This window comes from Lepisma saccharinum, chromosome 16, assembly GCF_977018435.1.
Source record: "Lepisma saccharinum chromosome 16, izLepSacc3.1, whole genome shotgun sequence".
Taxonomy (NCBI): Eukaryota; Metazoa; Arthropoda; class Insecta; order Zygentoma; family Lepismatidae; genus Lepisma; species Lepisma saccharinum.
In genome coordinates, this window is record NC_139244.1 from 64,795,577 (window position 1) to 64,809,357 (window position 13,781).

At 37.7% G+C, this 13,781-nt stretch overlaps 1 protein-coding gene across 4 annotated transcripts in view; it reads right to left on the reverse strand.

The window, feature by feature from the left end:
• The window catches only part of LOC146000511 (neurobeachin-like protein 1), a 723,922-nt gene that overhangs the window by 203,906 nt on the left and 506,235 nt on the right, over positions 1-13,781 (reverse strand). The gene's annotated exons all lie outside the window — the stretch shown is intronic.

Genomic DNA, 13,781 nt, shown 5'->3' on the forward strand with positions numbered 1-13,781 from the left:
CATATTATGTTTGCAGGTATAAGTAAAAAAAAATACTAACCCTGATTAAATAAAACAGTGGAAAGTGGCAAGTACCATGAATAACGTACCAATATTATTATTATTATTATTATTATTAGTAGTAGTAGTAGTAGTATTAATCACGTTATTATCTTCATACATCGCGCAAAAAGGGGGTAGACGTCTGTGCTAAAGCTTTCGCGTTGAAATGAAGGATTTGAAATATTTTTCCAACACTTCAATTTCACATTAGTTAATAATGGAAAACAAGCACACAAACTGTATTTCTAAGACAGAAAATGCATGATAAATGCATTCTGAATATAATTATTTTTGTACATATGTCATCTATAATTTTCATGTTCAACGTATGTTTTACACACATGCAACATGGATCGACCTAAAATAAGAAAATACATATGCAACATGTTAACACTAAATTGTATAGTTATTCAAAGTTTCTTTTATACACGTATAGATGACATACATTATTTAAAAACATTACATAATCAATTCATCCAGCTCATAACAAATCAAAAGCAATACTGATATAACTTGCCTTTCAAATGTGCGTGCTCCTTTTCCTCCAAACAATTGTTCATGCATTTAAGACAAAACTGTTTAACAGCAGCAGTTTGAAGTACATATTTGGTCTTGCTTCTTCTATGATAATTTACAATGCAATACAGAAAACAATGGTATTGCGAGCGAAGCGAGGAAGATATTTTTTAGGTCCAAATTATTGCAAACTACAAACAATACTGATTTAACAGGGCGACATTGCATTCTCTCATTTACAACTCTTTCATTTAGATTATTCGGCGCGCTGAGAGGACTCCCTCCGCCCCCTACCTCTGAACTGGATGAGACTAAGAAATTAATAAGAAGAGGAAATTGCGAGCAAGAAAATTTTACAAAATGTATTTTTATTTGCATAAAATTTGACATCAAGGAGGGCAATTGCCCCCCACCCCCCCAACTTGCAGGTGCCCTTGGTCGTCTGGAAGAAGAAAAAAATGCAAGAAATAGATGCAAACTAAAAACATCTTCAGTATCCTTTTGTCCTGCTACTCCTTTTAATCAAGGGGTCCCGGTTTCGATACCCGGTGGAGGCACATGGCACAGTGGTTCCGATCCCACTTTAAACCGTAGGACCAGTCCCGATTAGCTTTACTGTGCATAAAGTGGACTTAAAACAGCAAATCAAACCAAACCAAACTCTTAGATTCTGATAGCCTTGCTTTCTTTTCTTCAGTGTTTGCCCCCCGTAGAATTTATTTTCGTCCAAGGTGGGGGGCAATGCCTCCTACCCCCTATGGTTACGCCATTGGGTACAGCCTACATCGACAATTGGCACCGACAATGAAAGTTAAAAGTAGAATATAATCTATTTTCAAGTATGAGCCTTTACAGCTGTGCATACCATACAAGGACGAAAAATGTTAGTGCAATTTTCCTACACCCTTCCTCCTCTCAGTCTACTTCCACATTCACACTGCTTGGGAGTTCACAAACACTATTTCATTTCAACTCTTTCACTACACTTGCACTGTTACCTAAGTGATTCCTACATTGTCTGATTTATTTATTTATTTAGTAGCCCCCTTTCACACATTTTCGCTATCTCAACTGAGCTTCTTTGCTCTCCTTGCCCAGACATAGCGTAGGAAAGTTGCCAGACTCCTTATTTGCGCCTCCCCCAATGTTACCTTCATTTATTTCATTGATATATTTTTGTCTTGCCTCCTCTGTTTCTTTGCGCTGGAGGAGAATGTCAAATTTCGTCTCGTCTTCACCGCATAGCGGACATTCTACGCTCCCGTCCTTCAGTTTTTGTTTAACTTGTGTCCATCCCCCCAGTCTGAACTAGGCCAATCCTGACCTTTCTTTGTCCCACACAAAACCACGTAGTTCCTCCTTCCCCATTCTCGATCCGTATCCACTATTCTCGCTGATGTTAACGTTATTTTTGAGGCTCATTCTGCCAATTTTTTCTGTTTGTTAATGTCTTCCAGTCTGGCACGTATGGCCCCTAGCATGTTCATATCAATTATCCCTTCTACTCCATCTTCCCACACCCATCCCAGCCCTACACCGTATAATTCCGTAATTATCTTTGCTACCCATTGCCTCCCATTACCCCCACTTATCTGTGATTGTATACCGAGTTTATTCATATTTCCCCCCTCCCTGGTGATCAGTTTTGCCCAGTATTTAATGCTCCTCATTTTGCCATCAAGTTCCTCTCTTAATTTTCCCCTTTCCCTAAGTGCCCCACATGTTGCCATGCTCCTCCCTACACCTAGTCCTTGTTTTAGGAATCTAGACTGTACGACGTTTACGGTTTCCCCTCCCTCCCAGACCCATAGTTCGATGCCATAAAACAGTGTTGCCTTAACTGTGGCCTCGTAGACCCCCTCCAGAGTATTGATTGGTATATTTGGTTCATTGCCTTACATTTATTTCTGTGTATGTGCCTTGGCCACCTGCCCGTCATTGTCATCACCATGCCTAAATAGTCGTACTGTTTCACCCTATCGACACTGTCCCAAGGTATTTCCATTGTTCATCCTTACCAAATACGTACCCATTCTTAAATACCATTATTTTGGTCTTCTTGATATTTACTGCAGGTCCCACTTCTCCTAATATCCATGTAATGCGTCTAGACCGTTCTGTAGACCTGCTGTTGTGTTCGAAATCAGTACCAGGTCGTCTGCGTACAACAGAAGCGGTACTTTTATGTCGGATATCATTGGTGGGTACGTGTCCCTCTGCGCTATTTCTTCCACGATATTGTTGATGGAGAGGATAAACAGCAGAGGGGAGAGAACACACCTTTGCTTCACCCCCCGTATTGATTCATTTGCACCTGTAACGCCCCCATTCCCGCACTTTACGCAAAAGCTTACATTCGGGTGGAAAACAAAGGCACCTACCTAATTTTCAATGGACTGACTCGCTTAAGAACACGAGGACTACATAATTCCCACGCTTCTTCCTCGCACATAATCATAATATATCATGCGTCTTCATTAACTAACTGTGTATTTGGAACAAGAAATACTGAGATAGTGTAAAATGAGCATTTCAGAACAGAACTCTGCGTAATTTCCCACGGTGCCTTTAAATAATTTATGAAATTTTCATCACACAAATTATATTTTGTTACAAAATGAAATCGTTTTCAAAGTTACACATTGGGCCCATTATAAGGGGGGCCCAAACGAGAACTGGTGGGGGGAGCGGGCCCCTGGACCCCCGGTTTTCAGTCTTTGACAAATAGCAAGGCCATAATTTCGCTCACATGCAAATCTTCTCTAACCAAATCAGAAAATAATAAACTTTTCAAAATTTAACTCTTATTTTTGAAAAAGGACACACTTCCGTTGCGCACAAATAGCATTGGGATTTTAGTAACTCTGGATGAATTTGGACGATCGAAATATTTTTTTGATAAAAATCTTACTTCGTAATAATATACTTGAAATAGATCAATAACATTGATGAATAAATTCAAACTCTTTTTCTTCTTTGAACGAAAATAGGTGATTATTAGAGCCCGGAAGTTCAGGCATTTATTTTCGTTAAAATAGGCAGGCAAAAAAGCATTTATAATGTGGAAAAAAGGCACAAAAAATGAAAAAAAAGGCAAAATAAACCGAAAAAGGCACATTTGGAAAGCGCTTACTTTTCATATATAATTGCTGGCAAAATGTTAAAATCTACATTGGGAAGAGCATTTCAATTTTCTCCGTCTTGATTGCACATAACTACAAGGTGTTTTTTAAAGTTCTCAACATTCATTGATAGACGTCTTGTCAGAGAGAATGTTTTTCATAATAGAAAATGATTTTTCAACTTCGACAGAAGTTATTGGAGCATACATAAAACAAGCTAAAGTAGCTGGACTCATTTTGGGTAACAGCTTTTTCACCTTTTAGAATATCACAAATTGTTTTCAATTGTTTCAAGTCCTCATTTGCACTCACTACCCGTTTGCACTTTTCCGCAACAGCTGACCACTTCCATCATCTGCTGCATAGATTCCTCGTAGATTTTCATGGATGCTATAATTGTAATTGTCTCTGGAAATGCACCATAATGTGCAAAAATAAACTTGAATAGCACAGGAGTTTTTTCACTTCTCGAATTGAAGCCGCTTCATTTTCTGGAAGAGCATCTATCACCTCACTGATTTTTTTCAAGGTTGTTAGCATAATATTTAGCTGCTGATAAAACTAAGCTCAGATGTAACTTCCTTAAATTTTCGGGTTCGAGAGGGAGATTTCAGAAATATCTTCTTTATGTTCGAAATCAACCTGTCCACTTCAGCAGTCAATCATGCACAAGGATATGTTAACCGAAAGGCAATATCCTATCTGATCATGAAATACATTTTTCTCACACTTTCCTCCTTCAGCAATGTTGAAACATGCATGAGTTCAATATTACTTAAATAAGGCGAAAATTATTCGCATAATAAACGGAAGAAAAATAAATGCCAACAACGTTTTTTGAGAGAAAAATAATTTATATACACATTTTTTTAAAAAAATGGCCAAATTTCACTGAAAAAGGCAAAAATAGGCATTATAATTAAAAATAGGCAGTGGGGTCCCAAATAGGCAAAATAGGCAAAATGAAAAGGCTTCTAAAACATTCGAAACAACATAAGAAACGTATATCCGGAAAAATTTTATCAATATATGCAGTAGATAAAAAGAGGCATTTTGCCAAACTTCCGGGCTCTAGTGATTATTTATAATCCGACCCCGCTGAATTCAAATCTGAAAGTAGAAATGCTGTATCACCTAGTTTTCCCTGGATTTTCATTTTTTGTTTTTAATAAAAATTTAATTCCCTTTGTAATAATACATCGAAATTTGAAATTATTTTTGTTGGTTTGCTCATGAAATAAGATTTAAATATTGAAGTGAATAACTATGAAATATTAAAAAAAATTAAAACATATATATAGGACCGATTTTGACTGTTTAATGAAGAAATTTCGTGCAAAAAAAAAGAAAGAAAAAAACACATTTTCATTAACATTTTCAAAATTTCTTTCTTGAACTCTGCTGTTTGTAACTGCCACCAGAAACCTCTTCCTTGAGGTTCCAACAGTAGTGTGCTAACATGTTCTGTACCGATTTTCCTGCATATCGTTTCTCCATGACAGAAATATCCTGGTGAAATCTCTCGCCGTATTCGTCACTAACCGCGCCCAAGTTAGGGGGGAAAGAGTCCAAATGCTAATGTAAAAAGTGAATTTTCAAGGATATATTGCACCTCATGCGCTGATAACACCAACAAGTTCTTAACAAGTTCCTTGTAGTTGTCAGCTTTTACATTTCCAAGAAAATTACAGCATACTTGTCTGAAAACTAACTATGCGCATATCTCTTTTTCTGTTATCAATTCCACAAAGTTATCATGAATGATCTCACGGATTTGCACCCAATAAATACGCATTCTTTTAACTTACTATCACTGGGTTTAGGAAATGTTTTTCTCAAGTACCAAAAACCCTCACCATGTTTATCCAAAGCCTTAACAAACTTTTTCATCAGCCCTAACTTTATATGCAACGGTGGTAACAAAATCTTGTCTTTCTCAAGTAGAGGGTGATTCCTAACACTCTTCTCTCCAGGAATTAAGTTTTTTCGTATGGGCCAATCCACAATGTTGTAATGTTTATCTTTTGCCCGGCTGTCCCATTCGCAAAGAAAGCAACAAAATTTTGTAAACCCAGACTGCATGCCTAATAGTATACCAATCATTTTGAGGTCTCCGCATATCTGCCAACTATATTTTTCATAATTTATCATTTTTAATATTGTATCCATATTTTCATATGTTTCCTTCATGGTGGAAGAATAGGCAAGGGGTACTGATGGGTATATATTCCCATTATGCAACAATACTACTTTTAAACTATTCTAAGATGAATCTAAAATAGTCTCCACTCGTTTGGGTTGTGACTCCTTCCAAGTTCTTGCAGAAGGCCTTCTACATCATTGCAGTAAGTTAACTCATTACTAACAGAAAAAATATGTGTCAGTGAATGTTGGCGTTTTCGATATGACACCTTAACACCATCTTATAATAAATTCCACCCTCGGAGACGAGAACCTAATAATTCCGCTTGAACTTTAGAAAGGTTGAGGTCTCTGACTAGATCATTTAGTTCGGATTGGGAAATAAAGTGAGGTATATTTGGATCAGGAAAATTTGGATCGGTGTTTGAATATGAGGGTCCAGGTTCGTCATCTGGAGAAGCACTGCTTGGTCCTGTTTCATCCATTGTCTATTCTTTAGGAGGCTTAGGAATTGGTATAAAATCATGCCTCGTAGGTTTCTTGGCTGAAGGGACATCAGGATAAAATATAGAATGTTTTGATTTAGAACTATATCCCACTATGTTTGTTAAACAGAAGTAACAATCCTTAGTATGATCTTTCTGTTCTGTCCATATTACAGGGTTTCTGAAGGGCATTGATTTGTGAGTGCCATTAAGCCAACCACGTAAAGTTCGCGAACAATTACAACAAATTTCAACAGGTGCCCAGCTTATCCCCCGTCTACTTTACTTCCAAAATACAACTCATATGCTTTTTTCACTATAGGAGTGATAGTATTTCTCTGTGACTTCGGAGTAAATTCCCCGCAAACACAACAAAACAAGTTCGGGTTATTCACACATTCTTTTTTATTTTTTTTATTTTACTTCGCGTTTTGTGCCTCTTGGCTAATTTGCGAAGATGGGGATGAGTGATGAAATGATGAAATTGATGAATGGACATTCACAAACAACCAAGCCCGACTGGGATTCGAACCCGGGACCCTTGGCGTCGCAGCTCGATGTGCTAACCACTCGGCTACAGGGTCGGGCATTCACACATTTGCGTGACATGGCGAACTCATTAATTGAGTTATAATATATTTCTTTAAAAAAAACAATTATGACTGCTCTTATCGTTTTGTTAAAATACAACTTACACTTCACTTCACTATACACAATATTACATTCACAATTTCACGAACATACACAAACATAAAGTACGGCTACTCGCGAAGTTATCGGAAAGGAAATTAAGACTCGACTAACCCACAAAAGAACAAATTTTAACAGAGTAACAGGAAATTACTCTACTGCTAGATGTTTCCTCCAAGACATATTAAGTGCCAGTCATAAACACACAAGGTCGCTAAAAGATTCTTATCCATTTGCAAGGAACCAAACGTTAAGCCGGATGCGGAGCAGGGTGCGGAGACCTAAAACTATAAAATGTGGGTGTTCTGCAAAAAAAAAAAAAAAAAAAAAAAAAAAAAAAAAAAAAAAAAAAAAAAGGTGATATAGGAAAACGGATGCAATATTCGTTATCAGCACATCTGAATACATAAAGATCGCTTAGTTTCATTGAAAGGAGTATTTCATTGTTTATCAGTGTAATTTTTATCAGTTTCAATTTTTACTCTATTCCGTGAACTATAACAATAGTTTTGCAACAGCTATTTCAGTTTTGGGAAAGAACTCTGGTTCCGCAATTATTCGATTCAATTAATTGATTGATTGAGTTGGAGTTTTAAGTACACTTTGTTCACCTATTAGCCTTAAATCGGGACTGGACCTACAGTTTAAACTGGGATCCGAACCATTATGTGCCTCCACCGGGCATCGAACACGGGACACCTTGATTACAAGGCGACGACGCAACAATCCGATTCAATTGTAGGGTACTGTGAAGCATATTTGTACACAGATAGAAAAGAGGTAGCAAATGCATTTGCATAATATTGCCTATTGTTTAAGATATCACTGTTGTATTCTAAGTTATTACTATCCGAATCCCTCTTTTTATTTCAAACTAGCTGATTGCCCGGCGTTGCCCGGGTATTTATTTATCCCAATCTTCTATTAGACAGGAATATAATGAATTCTAACTCTAGTGTAAAATGAACTTGTAGTTGAACGTCATTGGGAGTGTCACTATTCATCTTAGTGACCCCGAAAACTATGAATTACACACTATTATAGGTTGTTTTCGATTATTTTTACATGTCACCCCCTTCTCACCCCCTCCCTTAGGGCAACCAGGGGTGTCTTGGAGTTGAACGGCATTGGGAGTGTCACTATTCATCTTGGCAACCCCGACAACTACGGATTCCACACTATTATCGGTCGTTTTCGATTATTTTTACGTGTCACCCTCTTCCTACCCCCACCCCTAGGGGTGCCAGGGGTGTCTTACTCGCACAGTATTTCTTTCCACATTGTAAGTCATATGTGTACCAAGATTGGTCATCGTGAATGTCACCAGTTAGCTTAGAAACTCCGAAAACTATGGATTCGACACTAATCTAGGTCATTTTTGACATTTTGTTTTTCACCCCCTCTCAGCCCCCTCCCCCGATAGGGGATGAACTTGGAGTTGAACGGCATTGGGAGTGTCACTATTCATCTTAGCGACCCCGACAAACTATTTATTCTATACATTAATATCGTTCGTTTTCGATTATTTTTACATGTCACCCCCTCCTTCCCCCACCCCTAGGGGTGCTAGGGGTATCTCACCCCCACAGTATTTATTTCCAAATTGTAAGTCATACGTGTACCAAGTTTGGTTGAAATCGATGCATGCGTTCGAGAGTTATACCGGAACAAACAAACACGCACATATACATACATACATCTATTTTTATATACATAGAAGATATATCATAAGTCCAGACGTTATTTACATCTATGCTTATTTTTTCCTCCGTCTCACGGATGTGTATTTTGTACGCTGCTGTTACCCCTTTCTTTATCTGTTTCCCAAGATTCTTGCATTTCCCTCTGCATTGCCATTACCTTCTTTCCACTTTTTGTAATGATAATTTTGATTTTATTTTCCTAATAATGTCACCATTGAACCACACAGGATATTTACAATAGATACCTTGATGCATTTCAGTGGTACACAAATTATTATAAAATATATCATAAACCTTATTAGTCAAAGTATCCACATCCTCTATATTGTAGATATTTACCCAGTTATAGTTTGCTAATTTTACGTATAAAGACTCCAAGTTATTTTTTTGTTATTTTGAAGTTATAATGAAAATTTCTATTTTCGTCCCGCGTTGAAACATTCCGCGCCCTGTTCCTGGTCTCAATCAACAATCCCAATCTCAATCACCCCCGTTGAAGTGTGTGCTTGGGTACGAGAGCGTCGGTTACTCTGTGCACAGATACATTTTCTGCATTAGATAATACGAGATCAAGTTTTCTACCCCTAGCATTAGTTACCCAATTTAGATTTATCCGGTGGAGGCACATAGTGGTTCGGATCCCACCAACTGCAGGTCCAATCCCGATTAGTCTTGTTGTCCATAAAGTGGATTTAAAACACCAAATCAATCAATCAATCAATTAATTAATTTTTTTAACATAGTAACCGATACGATTTGACAGTGAAAATTTTTGTGTGTTGGTTGCCACAGTGACTAAAAGCAATTTAATAAACTAAAAATAAATCACAATTACTTTTTCTTATTGAATATTTTCCATGGGACATAAATGTAGTTTGTTCAAAATAATTCTGTATTTAATAGTAAATATCATACTAACACAGAGTTACTTGGAACATTAAGGGGCTGTTTCCTTTTGACCAAATTTTCTTCAAACAGATTTCGGAAAGATCTTCAATATATTAATATGGGTTCCTTCCCTGGACATTGCTCATCCCTACAAATTAACACGCCAAACCTTAAAAATAAGCCAACGGTAAGGTAAGTATCGCTAATGAAGATCATGTCAATATTTCTCCCCTAAAATTAATTAAAGTGTGTGTCATCGGCATATATAATGGATCAAATTACAATCAACAACACTAAAGCGTAGATAAATGTACTTGTATTTCTCTTATTTTGCGCCATTTTCATGCCACTTTAGGCTAAACTAAACGACGTGGATGAATGTGAATGCTTGATCAAATTGATGAAGAGACGCTCACACCCACGCCAAGGTTCGAACCTGGGCCAAGCCCGAGTGAAGCACTCAACGTGTGGTGTGGAGTTATGGCCCCACACTTTCTTGATCACGGGCGAAGGTGGGGGTGATGTGGTCAGCACCACGCCCCTGGCCTCCTTTACCCCCCTCCACCCAGTTTTTCCTCCAGGTACCCACTTTATAGGACGCTGGGTGGGCGCCGGAGTCGCTTGAACAGGTGGAAAATATCCCGGTTTTCACCCGCCGGGGATCGAACCCGGGTCTCTCGCATGGTAGTCAGACGTATTCTTTCCCTTCAAATAATATAAAATTCAACATTTATATATGATGTACATACATCGTAAGCGGACTTTCCAAGAGATGATTTCTAGGCTATCCAGGAAAAAGCACTTCAGCCAAAATGCAATTTTAGAGCAGACAGTTTTTTTTAATGTTTATTCTTTTTATGGCTAGCATTACAGACATGATATACACGTTGCATCATCACTGTTAAGAATCTTTACACATGGCAAATATAAAATTATAATATTCTCTTTAATTGATTCAGTATTGCATAGATCAAAGGAACAAAGAAACCGCAGTTTGTGACTCGTAAGACCCTAGATTGAACTGTGGAAAAACGGAATAACTTGATGAAGAGCAAAATGAAACACATTAATTACATTTCCAACTGTGGAAATAAATACCCAACAGGACATTCTCATCATCCCCTCCTTTGGGTGGGCTGATGTTCCCCAGTACCCACTTCTCCTACTGCGATTCTAGTAAGACACCCTCCGCCCCCCTTGATTTACTAATCTCCACAGTTCTTACTAGACCTATACTAATTCATGGTGAGGAATAACTTATTACAGATAAAAATTAACACCAAATAGAGGCTTTTAAACTTCCTACCACTCCCAATTAACAACTTTCAAACCCTAACCTAATAACTCTTTTATCCCATTTCATACACTTTACATTAGTATTAACCTTCGGATTACTAACCTGATTTTTATTTTTTTGAATTTAAAATTTTGGGTGCGTCAGCACGTAGGCTATTTTGTACCCGTCACTTTATACGGGGTCCAGCCCCTTACCAGAACTAAAATAACGTAACTGTAATGTCGTGTCGTAACTAAAATATTAAAATATTCTGACCGGTTAAAAGCTGAGGCTGTTAAGTAGCACTCAGCACACGTAAGGACAAAACACAGGACAACACACAGAATTATATTGGCCATAAGGCCAGTCGCCAAAGCCTCGTTCGTCTGCAACATGCAGTCCAGAGTGTACTACGTGGAAGGTCACCCCTTACACCCCGGATTACTAATCTGTTGTCTCTAACTTTAAGATCTTAAAATTAATAATTGTAGATCTAACACAATAACATTTTAACTATACAAACACTTTTATATGTAAACCAATGATTATTCTGGTCTCCGAATAATCATTGGTTCTTTTTCTGGTATGAAATTAAATCATACCATCATGTAAAAAAAAACGGAAATACAAATAAAGGATAAAGAACAAAGATAAACGGGGGAATCAGGTAAATATATCGCGTAACTGACGTTCAGGTATAAGGCATCGGGACAATAGCGCATGCCTCCGAATATATGAGGGTGGAGGAGGGCATTTGGGGGGAGGTCCTCATTATTATTTGGGTGCACTCTTCACGTGAATTGATATTATTGGTCGACGTTTAATGTGCTTTTTTAGAACTATTACGAAAAGCGGATATCATAGATATTAAGAGATTAAGACAAATGTGAGGTTTAAAACGCAGTAACATAAATAACCTGTAAAATGATAAATATTTCGAAACATTAAAACCTTGAATTTACCAGTGAACCGCAGATAAGCGCGTTCAAGAATTGTTACACCTGAAGATGCACATCATCGCTAAAGCATTTTTGCACAACGTTTACACATTCCGTTCGAGAATTGCATCACCAAGAGGACGGTAGTGAAACCACTCTTACCATTCGCTGTGGGTTGCTGTGGCCAATGTCCAATCCGGATGAGGTAACAATTTCTCCCGGTGAATAATAGTGAAACTCGACAACAATGAAGGACATGGAGTCGTTGAGGTGCCAATTGGTATGGCACGGGCGACCCTTCCTGATTTTCTGCCCGCGTTCTCGTTGCTTTGCCAACTGAGCAGGAAAAGACCGGGGACTTTTCTGTTGCGACACCCATGCGATATATAAGTTACAGGAAGCAACTCTGAAGGGTATTATTTTCATTTCATACATCTGCCATTTCTCACGAGCAAGAACAGTTTTGCATTCCAACTTCATCGGTGAAGGTTGTAGTCTTACTCAAACCTAAACAGTCTATTGAAAGCTTACGTGTGATTGATTGCACTTGTTGTACAGACAACGCAATAATATACGAACACGATCCCAGGTTCCTCTCGGCCTGTTCGTTGCTTTTTTAATTTTTAACATTCTCGGTAGAATCTTTCTGTCCTTGTTCTCCGAAAATGTGCACTTAATTTCTTATTCTGTGTCGGCTAGGTTTGAGTATTTAAAGTATTGGTTTCAAAGTATTGAAATACGAAATAAACTCTCGGCAACAGCGTTTGCTAAACTCTGAACCACAAAGTGCACGGTGACGAAACATTATCATTACCTTCTGGACTAGTTTTTGAAGGTATAATGGATGCCTGAATCACATGAGGCAAGATATCCTGATGGGTTTTACAGTTGGACTTGAACTAGTTTCATGGTCCTCGTTGGTAAACTTTTATTTCCACAAGGCATTGCGTGACGAGCGAATCGAGGAAGAACGTTACAATAACTACTGCTACTAGTTTCTCTACAATTGTAAGAATTAAAAGGAAAGCATGGGCTACAAACCGGCTTGAAAGATAATATTGCAGTCAAGGTGTACTCAACATGCTTTTAATGAACGGGTATGTTTTGATACATGAGATTCGCAGGAGTCATTCATAAAAAAAATATTTTGCTCAACCAAATTTGTCAAATCTTTAATACAGTGGTAATAATAAAGATTTTCAATATCGGTTAATCACAACTCCCGTGTACAAATCTCATTATTATGAATAAATTCCTAATATTAATAAAGACGAATGCACCTCATTTCTGTTCCTTTTTTTCTCGAGCAGCGAAAAGGGAAAATATGCACACACTACAAAAGCACAGATTATCTTCACATGACCAAATGCTCTGATTGGTTGTTAACCCAGCAACTAGCAGAGAAACAAGTTGCAATTAGAAAACGGTCTAGTCCTCAAAATCAGCCTAGCAGTTATCATTTCCAGCCAGTCCAGCCCCAACTAGGGCATTCTTACTGGAAATCCAGTCCAGTTTGATTCGGGCTTATATTTTGTTTATCTTTACAGATACTTGCGGCTACATTTTGAATAAGTTGTTTCAGAAAAAAAAAAGCTTGCTTCCTGGTCATAAAAGCAAATAAATGCTATGTCTTAACAAAACGTAATACTTCAATACCGTCTATACGCAGTGGCTCGAACATGACGGATACGTTATATTTTCTTACTTACATACTTTTCATTTTAATATACAGCGTAAGTCAAAATGATGTTCCCGATTTCTTTTATTTCTTATACGAAAAGTAATGAGCTTTTCTTGCATATGTAATTTTTTATGGAATATAATCTCATTTTTTTTCCTTTTGCGCTGTCGGCCACCAGGAGGCAATTTAGTCACAGTGAGGAAAATGGCTACCACTGGACAGCAGAAATCGTTGTGTATTTTCGATTTTCATACCAATAAGTCTGTCGTGCTTGTTCAGCTACATTTCCGAACAAGAT